This window comes from Hyla sarda, chromosome 5 (assembly GCF_029499605.1).
Source record: "Hyla sarda isolate aHylSar1 chromosome 5, aHylSar1.hap1, whole genome shotgun sequence".
Lineage (NCBI taxonomy): Eukaryota > Metazoa > Chordata > Amphibia > Anura > Hylidae > Hyla > Hyla sarda.
Genome location: NC_079193.1, coordinates 23,436,396 through 23,453,129, shown reverse-complemented (window position 1 = coordinate 23,453,129; position 16,734 = coordinate 23,436,396). Strand labels below are relative to the sequence as shown.

The 16,734-nt window shown below is 41.9% G+C and overlaps 1 long non-coding RNA gene and 1 pseudogene across 1 annotated transcript; both read left to right on the top strand.

Annotated features, from left to right (window-relative positions):
- Nucleotides 1–1,423: 1,423 nt before the first annotated feature.
- On the top strand, nucleotides 1,424–14,203 carry LOC130272953 (uncharacterized). The gene is made up of 3 exons (XR_008843801.1): nucleotides 1,424–1,484; nucleotides 13,198–13,257; nucleotides 14,146–14,203. It is a non-coding gene; the product is annotated as an uncharacterized LOC130272953 (long non-coding RNA).
- Nucleotides 14,204–14,316: 113 nt separating this feature from the next.
- On the top strand, nucleotides 14,317–14,424 carry LOC130274690 (U2 spliceosomal RNA; annotated as a pseudogene).
- Nucleotides 14,425–16,734: the final 2,310 nt, after the last annotated feature.

Below are 16,734 nucleotides of genomic sequence, written 5' to 3'. Positions count from 1 at the left end.
CAACACCTCCACACTGTGCCATTCAGCCACTTTATGGTGTCCTCATGCTTCAGCCTCATCCAAACTGTGTCATTCAGCCACTATATGGTGTCCTCTTGCCGCCAACCCCTCCACGCTGTGTCATTCAGTCACTATATGGTCTCCTGACACTGATGCCACCACCAGGCTCTGTCATTGTGCTGTGCGGCAGTGATTCTAAAAGCGATGCCGGTAATCTGCATGTTATTCTGAATAACAGTATTATTTCACTACCCCAGCACACTCCATATGCGTTTTAGAACACAGCAAAGTGTTCTATACCCCTATTGAGGCTGTCTGTAGGCTAGAAATAGCCTTTTTAACATAGATTCACCGCAAAAAAATTCGGATCAAAACAAACTTTTTTGGAAGATTCGGCGAATCGGCCGAATAGAATTTTTCAAAAGTTCGCTCATCTCTAATCTCCACCTTTGGCTGCACTGTTAGTTGTTCCTGCACCCAGCTGAGCCGGCGTTCACTCCTGAAGCTACCTCGATCTACATACTTTTTCTGTGCAGGACACCAAGGAGGGCTTTAGGGGCTTATAGATGGAAAGATTGTGTAGAGAAGGGGGGGAGGGGGCACGGGAAAAATGCAGAGTCTAACATGTTTGTCCTGCAGATGTTAAGTGTTCGACATGGTGGCCTGATCTGGACGGAGAAGAAAAGGAAAGAGGAAGCCGCTGATCAGAAGAGATGTACTGGCGAGTCTCTAGATGTAACTGTAATCACTTACATGGTGCACAGATTCTGTGTACAGCTGATATCTACCGCCATATGGTCCTGTATATAATTACTTACATGGTATACAGATCCTGTGTACAACTGATATCTACCGCCATAAGGTCCTGCATATAATCACTTACATTGTATACAGATCCTGTATAGTATACTGGTCTGTGTATAGTGGTTTTATTCAATACAGTATGGCGGTATTATCCAGTTATTGGGTGGTGGTATATATTTACTCCTTGTATACTGGTATTGTTAGTCAGGGGAAATTATTTAAACTCCCTTAAAGTGTTTCTTATATAAAATGTAGTTTATTTTGTGTGTAGGGCTGGTGGAGGGATTTGGGTAGAATAGGGGCAGAAGTGTGACCAGCAGTAGAGCATTGCATGAGGCTCTTACTTTTTTGGTCCGGGGGACCTGAGTGTTGTCAGTTCGCCCCTGGTGGTAAACAACCTTATATAATAAACATCAGAGCAAAAAGTGCCTGGAACACATCCATCCTGTGTCTCAGGTTCTGTCGTGTGATCATCAGCACCGTCACCTCATAGGAATTCCTTTCACTCCACAACTATAAGTCTTCACATTCAGCCAGGATTACAGAAGAATCCTCCTCCTTCATCTTGTAGACGTCTCTTTGACCCATCTTGACATCACCACCAGATATGAAGACTTCTGCTGTTGTTTTCTTGGTTGTCCTCACAGCCGGCCTCTTCCTCCTGTCAGAAGCTGCTAAAGGTTTGTACCTTACTCCTATTCCAATGCACATGCCAGGCGGATGGTGTAAAGCCATTAACACTTTATTATCTTGCATTTTTTGTCTATTTTGTATATAACATACACAACAACATACTGTACTTAGGTGTACATTGTACTTAAAGGGGCTATCCAAGATTAGAAAAACAGAGCTTATGTTATCCAAACACAGCGCCACTTGTCCTCAGGTTGAGTGCGTATTGCAGTTCAGTTCCATTTAACCCCTTAAGGACGCAGCCCTTTTTCACCTTAAGGACTGAGCCCTTTTTCGCAATTCTGACCACCGTCACTTTACAAATTAATAACGCAAAAACGATTTAACCGAATATTCTGATTCTGAGATTGTTTTTTCGTGACATATTCTACTTTATTTTGGTGGTAAATTTTCGGCGTTAATTGAATCCTTTTTTGGTGAAAAATCCCAAAATTTCATGAAAATTTGGAAAATTTTGCATTTTTCTAACTTTGAAGCTCTCTGCTTGTAAGGAAAATGGATATTCCAAATAAATTTTATTTTTCTTCACAAACACAATGAGGGACATTTATCAATGTTTGCTTATGTATTCTTTTTTTTAGTAATTTTTTCCTTACATTTTTTTTGCTTATGTGTGACTTATTTATCAACTGGTTTCAGCCTGTTGATAATTTTCTTTCACGTAAGCAATTTTTCCTTTTTTACTTTGGTAGTAGCTTTTTCTGCTCCATGTTTGAGCTGGAGTAAATTTAGTCAATTTTTAACCCTGTTGCGACTTTTTTTTGCGCAGTTGCGACTGTCGCAGTTAATAAATATTTGACTACCCGTAGTCCATTTTAAAATTATTACTACACAGTAAATTTTAGGAAAACTTGCTTTTCTCGCTTTCCAGTCAAAATGTCGCACGAAAAATCGTGTAGTCGCAGTTGCGACAATTTTGCGACAATTATAGTAAAGAAAACCTGACTAAACCCATTGATAAATGTCCATATATATGTCCACTTTATGTTGGCATCATAAAATGGACATACTTTTGCTTTTTGAAAAAATTAGAGGGCTTCAAAGTAGAGCAGCAATTTTCAAAAATGTCATGAAAATTGCTAAATCTGAAGGGACAGATGTTACAGAACTACAACTCCCAGCATGCCTGGGCAGTCGAGGCATGCTGAGAGTTGTAGTTTGGCAACATCTGGAGGGCTACTGTTTGGGCACCACTGTAACAGTGGTCTCCAAACTGTGACCCTCCAGATGTTGCAAAACTACAACCCCAGCATGCCCAGACAGCCTTTGGCTCTCTGGGCATGCTGGGAGTTGCAGTTTGCCCCCACCAGTGGTTGCCACAGTAAAGATCGATTTACTTTCACTTTCAATTCCGCCCCCCCCCCCCCCACACTGTTGATTCCCTACCTGATCAGGATCCTGCAGGCTCCAGCGAAGATCCCAGGTCCCCAGGCATCTTCTCCTGCAGGTACGGCCTACATCTTCTTCCCAGAGCCCCTCGACATCCAGGGGCGGGCAGAACGAGGGGTTGCCATGGGGCGGGCAGAACGAGGGGTTGCCCCCTGTCCTGCGCTGCCATTGGTCAGAACTCCGTTCTGAGTAATGACAGGGGATAGGAGTAGATCGCAGCTTTGCGACCTCACTCCTATCCTTTAGGCTGATCGGGGTTGTTGCTGACAACTCTGATCAGCCCTATTTTCCGGGTGATCGGGTCACCAGAGACCCGATCAGCCCGGAATTGGAGAAAATCGCATGTCTGAATTGACATGCGATTTTCTCCGATCGCCGACATGGGGGGGGGGTCTCAGGACCCCCCTGGGCGATGTGCCAGGGTGCCTGCTGAATGATTTCAGCAGGCATCCGGCTCCGGTCCCCAACCGGCTAGCGGTGGGGACCGGAATTCCCACGGGCGTATGGATACGCCCTGCGTCCTTAAGGACTCAGAATGCAGGGCGTATCCATACGCCCTGCGTCCTTAAGAGGTTAAGTGAATGGAGCCAAGTTGTAATACCACATAGAACCTGTGTACATGGATGGTGCTCTTCTTGGAAAAAAAAAATCTCTGTTTCTCAAATACTGGATAACTCCTTTAAAGAGGTTTGTGATTTACAAAACTCATTTAAGATATTTTATAGAATTGTAGAGAGTTAAAATGTAGAGGATGGCCCCTTTTAGAACCAAGAGCATTTCTTACCAATTTCTTGTTTGTATACATTACGCAGACAGCCCATTAATTTTCATGGAAACTGTGTAATGCTTTATTTCTCCTGCGGGGGTGCTGCAGGGGAAATAAATACTTGCTATTTGTTTCCCACACAGTTTACACATGATCTTGTGTGTCCCAGTAGTAAGACAATCTGTGATCAGCTGATCATGAGAGGAGCATTGTTATAAAAAGAGATTGCTTAAAGTTGGTAACCCCTTAACAAAAAACCTTACAATAGTATGGATGATAGATAGATAGAGGGATATGAGATATAGATAGATATGAGATAAATAGATATATAGATATATGAGATAGATAGATATGAGATAGATAGATATGAGATAGATAGAAAGATAGATATGAGATAGATGGATATGAGATAGATATGATATAGATAGATATGAGATATAGAAATAGATAGATAATATATGAGATATATGACATATGAAATAGATAGATAGATAGGAAATATCCACAAAGGTCACAAAGAGTAGATAGGGGTGCAAGCAATGACTGTGGTCCCAGTCGCAGACCGTGTCCATCGATAGTTACTCCAAAAGAGTCGCAGCACACCCAAACATCATAAGGTGCAAAAAACTGAGCTTTATTGTCCCATGTAGTACGACATTTCTATGGTATCACACCATCTTTATCAAGCATGGTGTAATACCATAGAAATGTTGTACTACATGGGACAATAAAGCTCAGTTTTTTGCACTTTATGCTGTTTGGGTGTGCTGCGACTCTTTTGGAGTAACTATAGATAGATAGATAAATAAATATGAGCGATATGAGATAGATATGAGATAGATAGATAGATATGAGAGATATGAGATAGATAGATAGATAGATAGATAGGTATGAGATAGATAGATAGATAGATAGATGGATAGATATGAGATAGATATGAGATAGATAGATAGATATGAGATAGATGGATAGATAGATAGATAGATAGATAGATAGATAGATATGGAGATATGAGATAGATAGATAGATATGAGATAGATGGATAGATAGATAGATAGATATGGAGATATGAGATAGATAGATAGATATGAGATAGATAGATATGAGATAGATAGATATGAAATAGATAGATATGAGATAGATAGATAGATATGAGATAGATAGATAGATAGATATGAGAGATATGAGATATAGAGATAGATAGATAGACCTGACTGATCCCAGCCATCCTAGAAGCATCTCTGCTCATGAGTCCTTACAGACAAGACAAGACACCATACGGTATGTGTTACTCTACATACATACATTTAACCCCTACATGTCATCATGATGCGTCTAATGACCCTGAATGTAAAGGGACTCAACACACCTGTGAAACGATAAGAAAAGAGGGGGTGTAGCCATTCTTGATACCTTCCTAGACCCAGGTGGGAGATATATAATAATTTCAGGAAAGCTCTACAATATACCCATAGTCCTATGTAACTTATATGCACCAAGCACATCACAAATTCCATTTCTCACTAGAGTTTTGGCAAAATTGCCAAAACTGCCCCAGCCACTCTGCTGATAGGAGGGGATTTTAACTTACCATTTTCCACAACTATGGACAGACACTCCCTTTCACACCCAAATCCATCTCCTGTTATAACCCGCTTATCCTCTTTTCTTAGGAAACTGGTTAGGCGCCATCATCTATTTGACCTATGGAGGGTTCTTAACCAAAATAGTAGGGAGTACACTTTTTACTCAACACCACATACCACCCACTCAAGGATAGACATGTTTATAGGAAATCTCCTTGGCCTTAGACTAGCAGGCAGTGTGACAATTCATCCTATTACGTGGTCTGACCACGCTCCTGTAACATTGGACCTCAAACCGGCTTTTACACCACGTAAGGTTTGCCACTGGCGACTTAACGAAACTCTGCTTAAACAAGAGGTCCATTGGATGAATTTGGAAACATGTTTGAGGTCATACTTTGAGCAAAATTTGGGCAGTGTCGATAGCTTTTCTACAGTATGGGAAGCACATAAGACTGTTTTTAGAGGCCATTGAATTTCTTTGGCTTCTTGACTTAAAAAAGACGCCATGGGAAAGACCAAAGATTTAGAGAGTAAACTTAAAGCTTTAGAGGATAGAATGGCCCATAGGCCTTCAACTAATATCCTAAGACAAATAGTCCAGACCCGTAATGTCCTAAAGGACCTGGCGGTGGGGAAAGTAGAAAAGCTTCTCGTCTATACGAAACACAAATATTACGCCCGAGCTAACAAATCACACACTCTTTTGGAAGCGCAACTGAACTCTCTAGCCTCACACACAACTCCGCAAGCCATTAAGGACACAAACGGCCATATAGCCTATGACCCTGAACGTATGGCTGATATATTCAGAGAGTATTATTCTCAGTTATATCACCTCCCCTCTTTTTTACCCTCAAACAAAACCCAGAGGGACAAAACAATTAAAGACTACTTGGGAAAATGTGGGTTACCAAAAATTACATCCAACGAGCTTAATTAAACTCTCCAATTTCTATGGAAGAATTAATTGATACTAGTGTTGAGCGGCATAGGCCATATTCGAATTCGCGAATATTCGCGAATATATGGACGAATATTCGTCATATATTCGCGAATATTCGCATATTCGTTATATTCTCGTTTTATTTTCGCGTATGCGAAAATACGCGCATGTGAAAATTAGCATATGTGGAAATTCGCATATGCGAAAATTAGCATATGCTAATTTTCGCATATGCGAATTTCCGCACGCCACACAGTAGTATTACAGCCTTCTTTACACCACACAAGCTGGAAGCAGAGAGGGGTGATCACTGTGATGTGTACTGTGAAGAGAAAAAAAAAAAAAAAAAAAAAAAGAATATTCGTAATTACGAATATTTAGCGCTATATTCACGAAATTCGCGAATTCGCGAATATGCGATATTCGCGAATAATATTCGAATTGCGAATATTCGCGAGCAACACTAATTGATACCATTAAAGCCCTACCTAATGGTAAATCGCCGGGTCCTGATGGACTATCCTACTTATATTACAAAACCTTCTCAGATATCTTGGCCCCCCATCTATTAACACTGTTTAAATATTTTCTTCAGGGTACACCTATCCCCCACATGATGCTAGCTTCTCATATCACTGTGATCCCTACACCTGGGAAAGACCCATCAGAATGCGCAAGTTCTAGATCCATATCTTTACAAAATTCGGACCTCAAACTATTCACTAAAATTCTGGCGGACAGACTGAGCAACATGGTACCTGGCCTTGTGAACAAAGACCAAGTTGGCTTTGTCATTCATCGTCAGGCGGGGGACAACACTAGGAGAGCCATTGACCTCATTGACATATTAAATAAGACAAAGTCTTCGGGCCTTCTTTTGAGCCTGGATGGAGAGAAAGCCTTTGACCGGCTTAGCTGGCCTTTCCTGCTGTCCACGCTTCAGAATTATGGTATAAATGGTCCCTTCCTTACTGCTGTCTCCCAATTATACACCACACCTTCTGCTCTGATCAAATTACCATATGCCACTTCTTCTAGATTCCAAATTTATAATGGCACACATCAGGGGTGCGCCCCCTCTCACTGCTCCTATTTGTGCTCAGTATAGAGCCATTAGGAGCCTCCATTCGGAATTGTCCTGATATAGAAGGTTTAATGGTTAAAAATAGGGAATTCAAAATCTCGCTATTTGCGGATGATGTCCTTTTGACCATTCGTAACCCCTTAATATCCTTACCCAATCTCCAGGCGGCATTAACTGATTACGGGCATTTGTCGGGTTACAAGATCAATACTTCAAAAACAGAAGCCCTCCCAATTAATATGCCCCCAACTGATCTCTTAAATCTGAAACAGTCATTTGCCTATAAATGGCAGGATACGTCCTTGGGTTACCTAGGAGTCCGTCTTACACCCACATACTCTTCTCTATATAAGCAGAACTTCCCTCGTCTCTTCCAAAATATACAAACATTGTTAGACAAATGGGCCCCAATATCACTCTCCCTGTTGGGAAGAATAGCAGCTGTAAAAATGTCTATTCTACCAAAATTCCTGTATCTTGTGGAAACTTTGCCTGTCCCCATTCCCAAAACTGCCATTAAAAAGTTCCAAACTATGTTGCTTAAATTCATATGGAGGGGTGGGAGACATAGGTTCTCGGCGGCGGTCCTATCTGCTAAAAAAACAGTTTGGAGGCCTGGCCATGCCTGATATATATAAATATTATTTGGCGGTGCACCTAGTATTCCAGATAGTGATGACATCAGGACTGTCTCTCCTTGGATCACAGCCAAGATATTTTATTTAGCCGACTTGGTTGATCCCATTACTCGAAAGCTTCTAACCCCACAATCTATTAGTGACAAATTTCACTTAAGAGAGTCCCTGTCCCACTTCCACACCATTCAGGAACATTTAGGGATTCACCCATCCCATCCCTCCTTCCCACCTCCAACACCCTTTGAATCTATCTGTAAACGAGACACCTCCACTAGAGGCTTGATCTCAAGAATTTATGATATCCTAATATCTCCAGAGGACACGTCCCAACTACGACACCAATATATGACCAAGTGGGAATCTTATTTAGGGAAATCCCTCACCTTTGCACAATGGCAGGTCATATGGTCACGGGCAGCTAAGTCCTCGACTTGTATCACACACAAAGAGAACCAGTACAAAATCTTACTACATTGGTATCACATGCCTGAGCTGCTGCACCGCCTCTTCCTGCAGCTTTCATCCTCTTGTTGGAGGTGTAATAGAGATGTTGGTTCTATACCACACATATTTTGGGACTGCCCACTTCTAAGACACTTTTGACTGGAGGTGCAATCACTAGTTAGGAGGGTTATAGGGTCCCACATCCCACTGTCAGCGGAGACATATCTTCTGAACATCCCCCCCAGCAGAATCACTACCATTCAGTCTAAACTCTTCTTACATATACTCACTGCGGCCAAGTGTCTTGTGGCTCAGTGGTGGAGGAAAACTGATTCCAGATACTACTAGATAAAATCGCAGATATACGGAGAATGGAAAATATGTCCGCCATGGTGGAAAACAGACTGGATGCTTTAGATACTTTGTGGCGCCGGTGGGATGAATATGTGGAGTCCCTGAGAGTGGTCTGAGGCGGTGGACGGACCCCGAGGAGCTGGAGCCGAGCGGATACTTCTCTATTCTCTTTATCTTCCCTACTTATCCGTCCCTTTATCTATATCTTCCATACTTACCTGTCCTTTTCTCTATATAACTTTCTACCTCTTACAAACTTTTTACCTCCTGTTTTTTATTTTATTTATTTTACATTATTTTACATCTTCTTCATTGTATATTGCCTGGATTATTGACCATAAGCTGAGCTGTAATGGATCCGCCATCAAGAGATATTATTAGTATCCTCTAATAGCACTTCATATTATCCTCGCTTCATTCTTTATTATCTGTTAGATAACGGCTTTTATCTAAGCTTCATGTCTCTTATGTGGGGTCTTCCCCGGATACTCACAGAGCCGACCTGAAATAATCTGGACTTTACAACATCTTTACAGCCGGATCTAAGTTATCATATTGTAATCTGGTCTTTTTAATATGTAATGACTCTGTTTATTATTCTATGTTTTATAAAGCATTGGTACGGCCTCACCTGGAATATGCTGTTCAGTTTTGGTCGCCTGTTCATAAAAGGGACACTGCGGAGTTGGAAAGGGTGCAGAGACGCGCGACTAAACTAATATGGGGCATGGAACATCTTAGCTATGAGGAGCGATTAAAGGAGTTACAATTGTTTAGTCTTGAGAAGAGACGTTTAAGGGGGGATATGATAAACGTATATAAGTATATAAATGGCCCATACAAAAAATATGGAGAAAAACTGTTCCAGGTTAAACCCCCCCAAAGGACGAGGGGGCACTCCCTCCGTCTGGAGAAGAAAAGGTTTAGTCTAAAGGGGCGGCACGCCTTCTTTACCGTGAGGACTGTGAATTTATGGAACGGTCTAACTCAGGAACTGGTCACAGCAGGAACAATTAACAGCTTTAAAACAGGGTTAGATACATTCCTGGAACAAAATAACATTAATGCTTATGCAGAATTATAAAACTACATCCCTTTCCCTTATCCCCTTACATCCTTCCCTTCAATCCCCTGGTTGGACTTGATGGACATATGTCTTTTTTCAACCATACTAACTATGTAACTATGTACTTTTATTTTCTTATTCTCAAATATCTGTTTTAAAGAAAAATTATTTAATAAAAAAACAGTTATATAAAAAAAGATAGATAGATAGAAGATAGATAGAGAGATATGAGATAGATAGATATGAGATAGATATATATATATATATAGATATGAGATATAGAGATAGATAGATATAAGATAGATAGAGAGATATGAGATAGATAGATATGAGATGGATAGATAGAGAGATATGAATTAGATAGATAGATAGATAGATAGATAGATACATAGGCGTGAGCAGCCTATTGCATTAGGGTGTGCACCCTAAAGCACAAACTCACGCCGCACGCGGATATGTCCGCCATTACCGGCGGGTCCCTGGCTGCGATCAACAGCCGGGACCTGCCGCACATGATCCGGGCATCGCTCCGATGCCCGTGGTTATGCTTAGGACGTAAATGTACGTCCTGGTGCGTCAAGTATCACGTCATCAGGACGTACATTTACGTCCTTCATCGTTAAGGGGTTAAATGGAACTTAATAAAAGGTATATTTTATCATATGGAAGGTCCCTATTCAAATCAGTGCCTATAAGGTATGTAGGTTGGTTTTTAGCTAGCTAGGTCAGTTGGTAGCTAGGTGGATTGGTAGTTGATAGCTAGGTAGATAGCATGTGGGCAAAGTCAGATCACAATACACAGTGTCACTTCACACTTTGTATGTTTAGTTCACAAATAGAACAACTGATAGAGTCACTTCATACAATCATAGATGCAGAGCCTCTAGTGTTATTCAAAGTGCACATATAATTAGGTGTTACTGTTTCACATTTTGTGTAAACTGCACAAACCCTTCTTGTATAATTGCACAAAGTCCTGTGTATTACATGGGGTCCCTATATTAGTAGTGTTGAGCGGCATAGGCCATATTCGAATTCGCGAATATTCGCGAATATATGGACGAATATTCGTCATATATTCGCGAATATTCGCATATTCGTTATGTTCTCGTTTTATTTTCGCATATGCGAAACTTCGCGTATGCGAAAATCAACATATGTGAATATTAGCATATACAAAATTAACATACGCGACAATTCGCATATGTGAAAATTAGCATATGCTAATTTTCACATATGCAAATTTTCGCACGCCAGTCTCACACAGTAGTATTAGAGCCTTCTTTACACCACACAAGCTGGAAGCAGAGAGGGGTGATCACTGTGATGTGTACTGTGAAAAAAAATAAAATAAAATAAAAAAAAAAACGAATATTCGTAATTACGAATATATAGCGCTATATTCGCGAAATTCGCGAATTCGCGAATATGCGATATTCGCGAATAATATTCGAATTGCGAATATTCGTGAGCAACACTAATAAACATTTCATAATAAAAATGATACATTTCATTAGATACAATTTTTTCCATCACCACTGTATCTTTTTTATTATGATTTTTTTATGATACCCTACGAAATTTTTATAAAAAAGGTATCTCCATAATTTTTTAGGATCGCTAAAGTCCAAAAAAAGAATAAAAAGATTTACCGAATGTACCCGAATACCAAATGTATGCGAAAAATCAAACTATATTCGTTCGTTTACGGATAACGAATGCATTCGTTATTTACAGCATTATTGTCGGGAAATAACGAATGTATTCGTTACTTTGCTATTCGTATTATCGTGGCTATTCGGGAATGTTCAAAATATGTTTTCGTGCATTCGGATCGGTCCGAATGCACGAAAACGGTAAAATTCGTTAATTTAGACATTCGTGCCGAACCGAATTGCACATGTCTAGTGCTAATATAGGGACCCGATGTAATACACAGGACTTTGTGCAATTATACAAGAAGGGTCCTGACATCGAGGCAAAGTTATGCATCTTATGTTTATGAATGTGCAGTTTACACAAAAAAAAAATAGTAACACCTAATTATATATGCACTTTGAATAACACTAGAGCAGTGGTCTTCAACCTACGGACCTCCAGGTGTTGCAAAACTACAACTCCCAGCATGCCCTGACAGCCGTTGGCTGTCCGGGCATGCTAGGAGTTGTAGTTTTGCAACATCTGAAGGTCCGCAGGTTGGAGACCACTGCACTAGAGGCTCTGCATCTATGATTGTATGAAGTGCACTCCATCAGTTGCTCTATTTGTGAGCTAAACATACTAAGGACATTAACTCACATATAATTGGACTGCAAAATAAAGAGCAGTAATAAAAATTCATAGAAGTAACTGCATAATAGCGTGTCTGTGTGAAAAGGGTCCAGTAGAGCAGTGTTTCCCAACCAGGGTGCCTCCAGGTGTTGCAAAACTACAACTCCCAGCATGCCTGGACAGCCAAAGGCTGTTCAGGCATGCTGGGAGTTGTAGTTTTGCAACATCTGGAGGCACCCTGGTTGGGAAAAACTGCAGTAGAGTAAGTGTGAAGTAACACTGTGCATTGTGACTAAAAGCCCCCCACCGGGTCACCACCCCACAGGGTCACCACCCCACACGATTCCCCATCCCAAAGTACCAAAGAAAATAACAAAAAAAACTCACCTAGTCCCCCGCAGCGATCTCCTTAAGAGCCATGCCGCGTTCTCTCTTCTCCACAGTGCAGGCGCCGATGATTGACGTCATCAGCGCCTGCGTCTGGGAAGAGGTCACGGCCTTCTCTGACCTGTGTGCGCGCGCAGTTCAGAAGCTCCGGCTGTGAGTGACCAGCTATAAATGCCTCCCTGGGTTAAATAGACCAAGGGAGCATATAATACAGCAAAGTCTGCGGGCAGAACAGGGGAGGATTACCCCATGATCTGTCCCCCTGCATGATTTTCTGGGGGGATGTGTCCCCCCCCGATTCCTACGCTCCCTGGATATCCCAAATTTGACAGGAGCCTGGGCTTGATTAGGGTGTGCCCAGGCACACCCGGCACACCCCGTGCGCACGCCTATGATGTGAAGTTATGCTTTTCTGATGTATCAAATACTTTTGTCCGTGTTTCCCAACTAAGGTGCCTCCAGCTATTGCCAAACTACAACACCCAGCATGCCCGGACAGCCAAAGGCTGTCCGGGCATGCTGGGAGTTGTAGTTTTGCAACAGCTGGAGACACACTGGTTGAGAAACACCGCTGTAGAGGTTTTTTTTCCTCTTCTGTATGATAGAGGATGACTCTCTGTGAGTTGAGGATTTGCTGTTGGCTGTCTGGGCCTGCTCCTGCAACAGCTGGAGGCACCCTAGTTGTAAACCAACGACTTATGTCATGCAATAAAATGCTAATTATTATTTTTTAAATCATACAATGTGATTTTCTGGATTTTTGTTTTAGATTCCGTCTCTCACAGTTGAAGAGTAAATATGATAAAAATGACAGACCTCTACATGCTTTGTAAGTAGGAAAACCTGCTAAATCGGCAGCGTATCAAATACTTGTTCTCCCCACTGTATATTATTAGCAATCCATACAAAAGTGTGACAAAATGACTCATGATAAGAAATAAAAAGTAAAAGGTGTATGTGAAATTACGAACTTAATGAATAAAATGGCGGGTATATAATTAAAGGGCTACTCCACTGGAAAATCTTTTTTTTTAATTTAGATATTTATTTATTTATTTTTAAATCAACTGGTGCCAGAAAGTTATACAGATGTGTATATTACTTCTATTTAAAAATCTTAATCCTTCTAGTACTTATGAGCTGCTGTATGCTCCACAGGAAGTTATTTTCTTTTTGAATCTTTTTGTCTGACCACAGTGCTCTCTGTTGACATCTCTGTCCATGTCAGGAACTTTCCAGAGTAGGAGAAAATCTCCATAGCAAACCTATCCTGCTGTGAACAGTTCCTAAAATGGACAGAGGTGTCAGCAGAGACCACTGTGGTCAGACAGAAAGGAAATTCAAAAAGAAAAAAACTTCCTCTGGAGCATACAGCAGCTGATAGGTACTGGAAGGGTTAAGATTTTTAAATAGAAGTAATTTACAAATCTGTTTAACTTTTTGGCATCAGTTGATAAAAATATTTTTTTTTTCCAGTGGAGTACCCCTTTAAGGGTTAAGTTTTTTCACTCACATGCCTTCTGCTTTGTCTGTGCCGATGGGTTAATCAGTTCCTTTTGTACTAAGTCCTGGAATATTTCCAATACTTGGGACCAGGATTGCACCAGGTAAGAATCCGGGTCTCGTGCTCCATTGTGTGACCATCAGGGTTGTTGTTCTGGGAGTGTAGTGGGAACGACATTCACTTCATTGATATAAAAGTCGTCACATTCCCCAGGTTTACAGAAGAATCCTCATCCTCCATCTTGTAGACGTCTCCTTCATCTGCCCTAAACATCTCCTCCAGCTATGAAGACTTCTGCTGTCCTGCTCTTCCTCGCAGCCGTCCTTCTCCTATCACAAGCTGCTCCAGGTTTGTACCTTACTTGTCTTCTAAACCAGTGTCAGGCTCTCTTCTCGGCCTTTTGGCTAAGATCAAGTGTAGTATCTATTCTTATCAGTTCCATGCCGATGGCAGGCGACGCCAGTGTGGAGATGGTGGGGATGGGGGCTGCATGGTAAGGAGTAGGTGTACCAGGGCATTTCAGGGCTGGTTCTGAGGAATCAGCCCAACGGCTGCCCCGATGTGACCTGCTTCTTCCGAGTCTCGCCATGAGGTTGAGAGGGTCTAGAGCCAAGGTACTTTTGCGCTTCGGGGAGTAGTGACCCCGAGGTGCCGAAACTCAATAGGAGTATTGGCTCACTGAGTGGAAGCACGGGCACCTTGATCTCTTCCCCTTGTTGCACTCACCTCTTGATTCCTGGCCTTCTGGCTAGGATCAGAGGATTTTTTATAGATCCGGCTGGATGTCCGGCCAGTATACCTGCACACATTCACTTATTTATTTCTTTTTGTCTCACTGTGACACTTTTTGCGTGTCCACAGCATTTGTCAGGATGCGGTAGCCCTTCTGGGTGTCCCTCCTGGTGGTCTAGGGGAGGTGTGTGTGGCCATTAGGTTCCGCACCTCCCTGCAAACACCCTGGGTACTCCTACTTCGGCAGGGTACCGACCATTATCGGCTCTGCGAGCAGATACCTTGGCTAACGCCAAAGGGGATGCCGGAAGCATTTGTGGTCCCTTAGTAGCTTCGGCGAAAAGGGACATCGAACCTGGAACCTCGCAGGTACCTTTTGGTCCGGAGGTGAAGGGTAAGGTTTGTTGGGGGGCCTCTCTCCTTTTGGAGAAGGGCTTGCGATAGACCGCATCCTCTGGGCACGTTTTTTTAGTGTAACACGTTTGCACTTTTTCTTGCACTTTGGGTGATTCGAAAGCAGGTTCCTCGGCTCTTAAATAAAAAATAAAAAAAAATAAACCAGTGTCAGGTTGGTGCTGCTAAAGCAGTTACTCTTCATTCTCTTTTAGTTTTATACCTTTTTTTACCTAGAGACTTCCTCTACATTGTACTTAGACTTCCTTAAGATATACTTTTTGAAAAATGCCACATACTGTGTATTAGTGTATTTTTTTTTTTTTAAAAGCTCATCATAAGTCATGTAATTTAAAGATTTTATTAAAGGAGTACTCTGGGATATGAAAACTTATCCCCTATCCTAAGAATAGGGGATAATTTTAAGATTGCGGTGGGGTCCAACCACTAGGACCCCCCATGATCTTCCGTACAGAGCCTCCGGCAGTCTGAGGGAAGTGGGCATGTTCGACCACTGCACGAAGTAGCAGCCAACACGCCCCCTAAATGCAGCATTATGGGAGAGCCAGAGATTGCTGAATACATCGATCCAGCTCTCCAATAGAGTTGAATTGAGGGGGCATGTAATGCGCCACTTTGTGCGGTGGTCAAACACGCCACCATCCCTCAGACCCCCAGTGGTCAGACCGCCCCCGATCTGAAACTTATCCCCTATCCTTAGGATAGAGGATACGTTTTCATATCCAAGAGTACTCCTTTAAGGATAAGTTTCTACTTGTTTTTTTGTGATGCGTTCTTTGGGTGGAAAAAAACGCATGAAAAAAAACGCGTATTTTCATTTGTGTGGAAATTGCACCTTGGCAGTTTTTTTTCGGTATCCAAAATGTGTTGGGTACCAAAAAAAAAAAAAAAGGATGCAGCAGTGATGGAAAACATTATATTAAACGAAATGTATATGTTTTATAACAACATTTTTATTATTGTTTAATAAAGTGTGTGTGTTTCACTTTTTCTCTCTATTTTTTTTTACATTTTTTAGGTAGCACTACTACTCCCAGCATGGAACAGACTGTTCCATAATGGGAGTAGTAGTACCTGTACTAATAGACATATCACCCAGGTGTCAGTCCTGACACCTGATGCGATCGTCCATTATATAGCAGAGATGCGGCTCTATACAGTGCTCACATCTCTGGTCTGTACTCCGGCCAGTGATGTGAATAGAACATGGTAATTGGCCGGATGGTTGCAGCCAATCACCGCTCTCTGAGGGAAATATGAATGAGTGAGTGGCCGGCCAGAGTACAGAGCAGAGAGGCGAGCGCTCTATACAGCTACTCTGCATCTCTGCTATAGACAGGACGATCACATCGGGTGTCAGTAGTGATACCCACTGTGATCTGTTCTTACCTGAAAGTACTACTACTCCCAGCATGGAGCACACTCTGCTTCATGCTGGGAGCTGTAGCATAAATAGACAGATCGCAGCAAGTGTAACTTCTGACACCCACTGCGATCTGTCTATTAATGCAGGTACTACAGCTCCCAGCATTGAGCAGAGTGTGCAGAGTGTGCTCCATGTTGGGAGTAGTAGTACCTGCAGTTAAGGAAAGATCACGGCAGATGTCACTACTGACACCCACTGTGATCCTCCTGTATAATGTATAGATGCGGCCG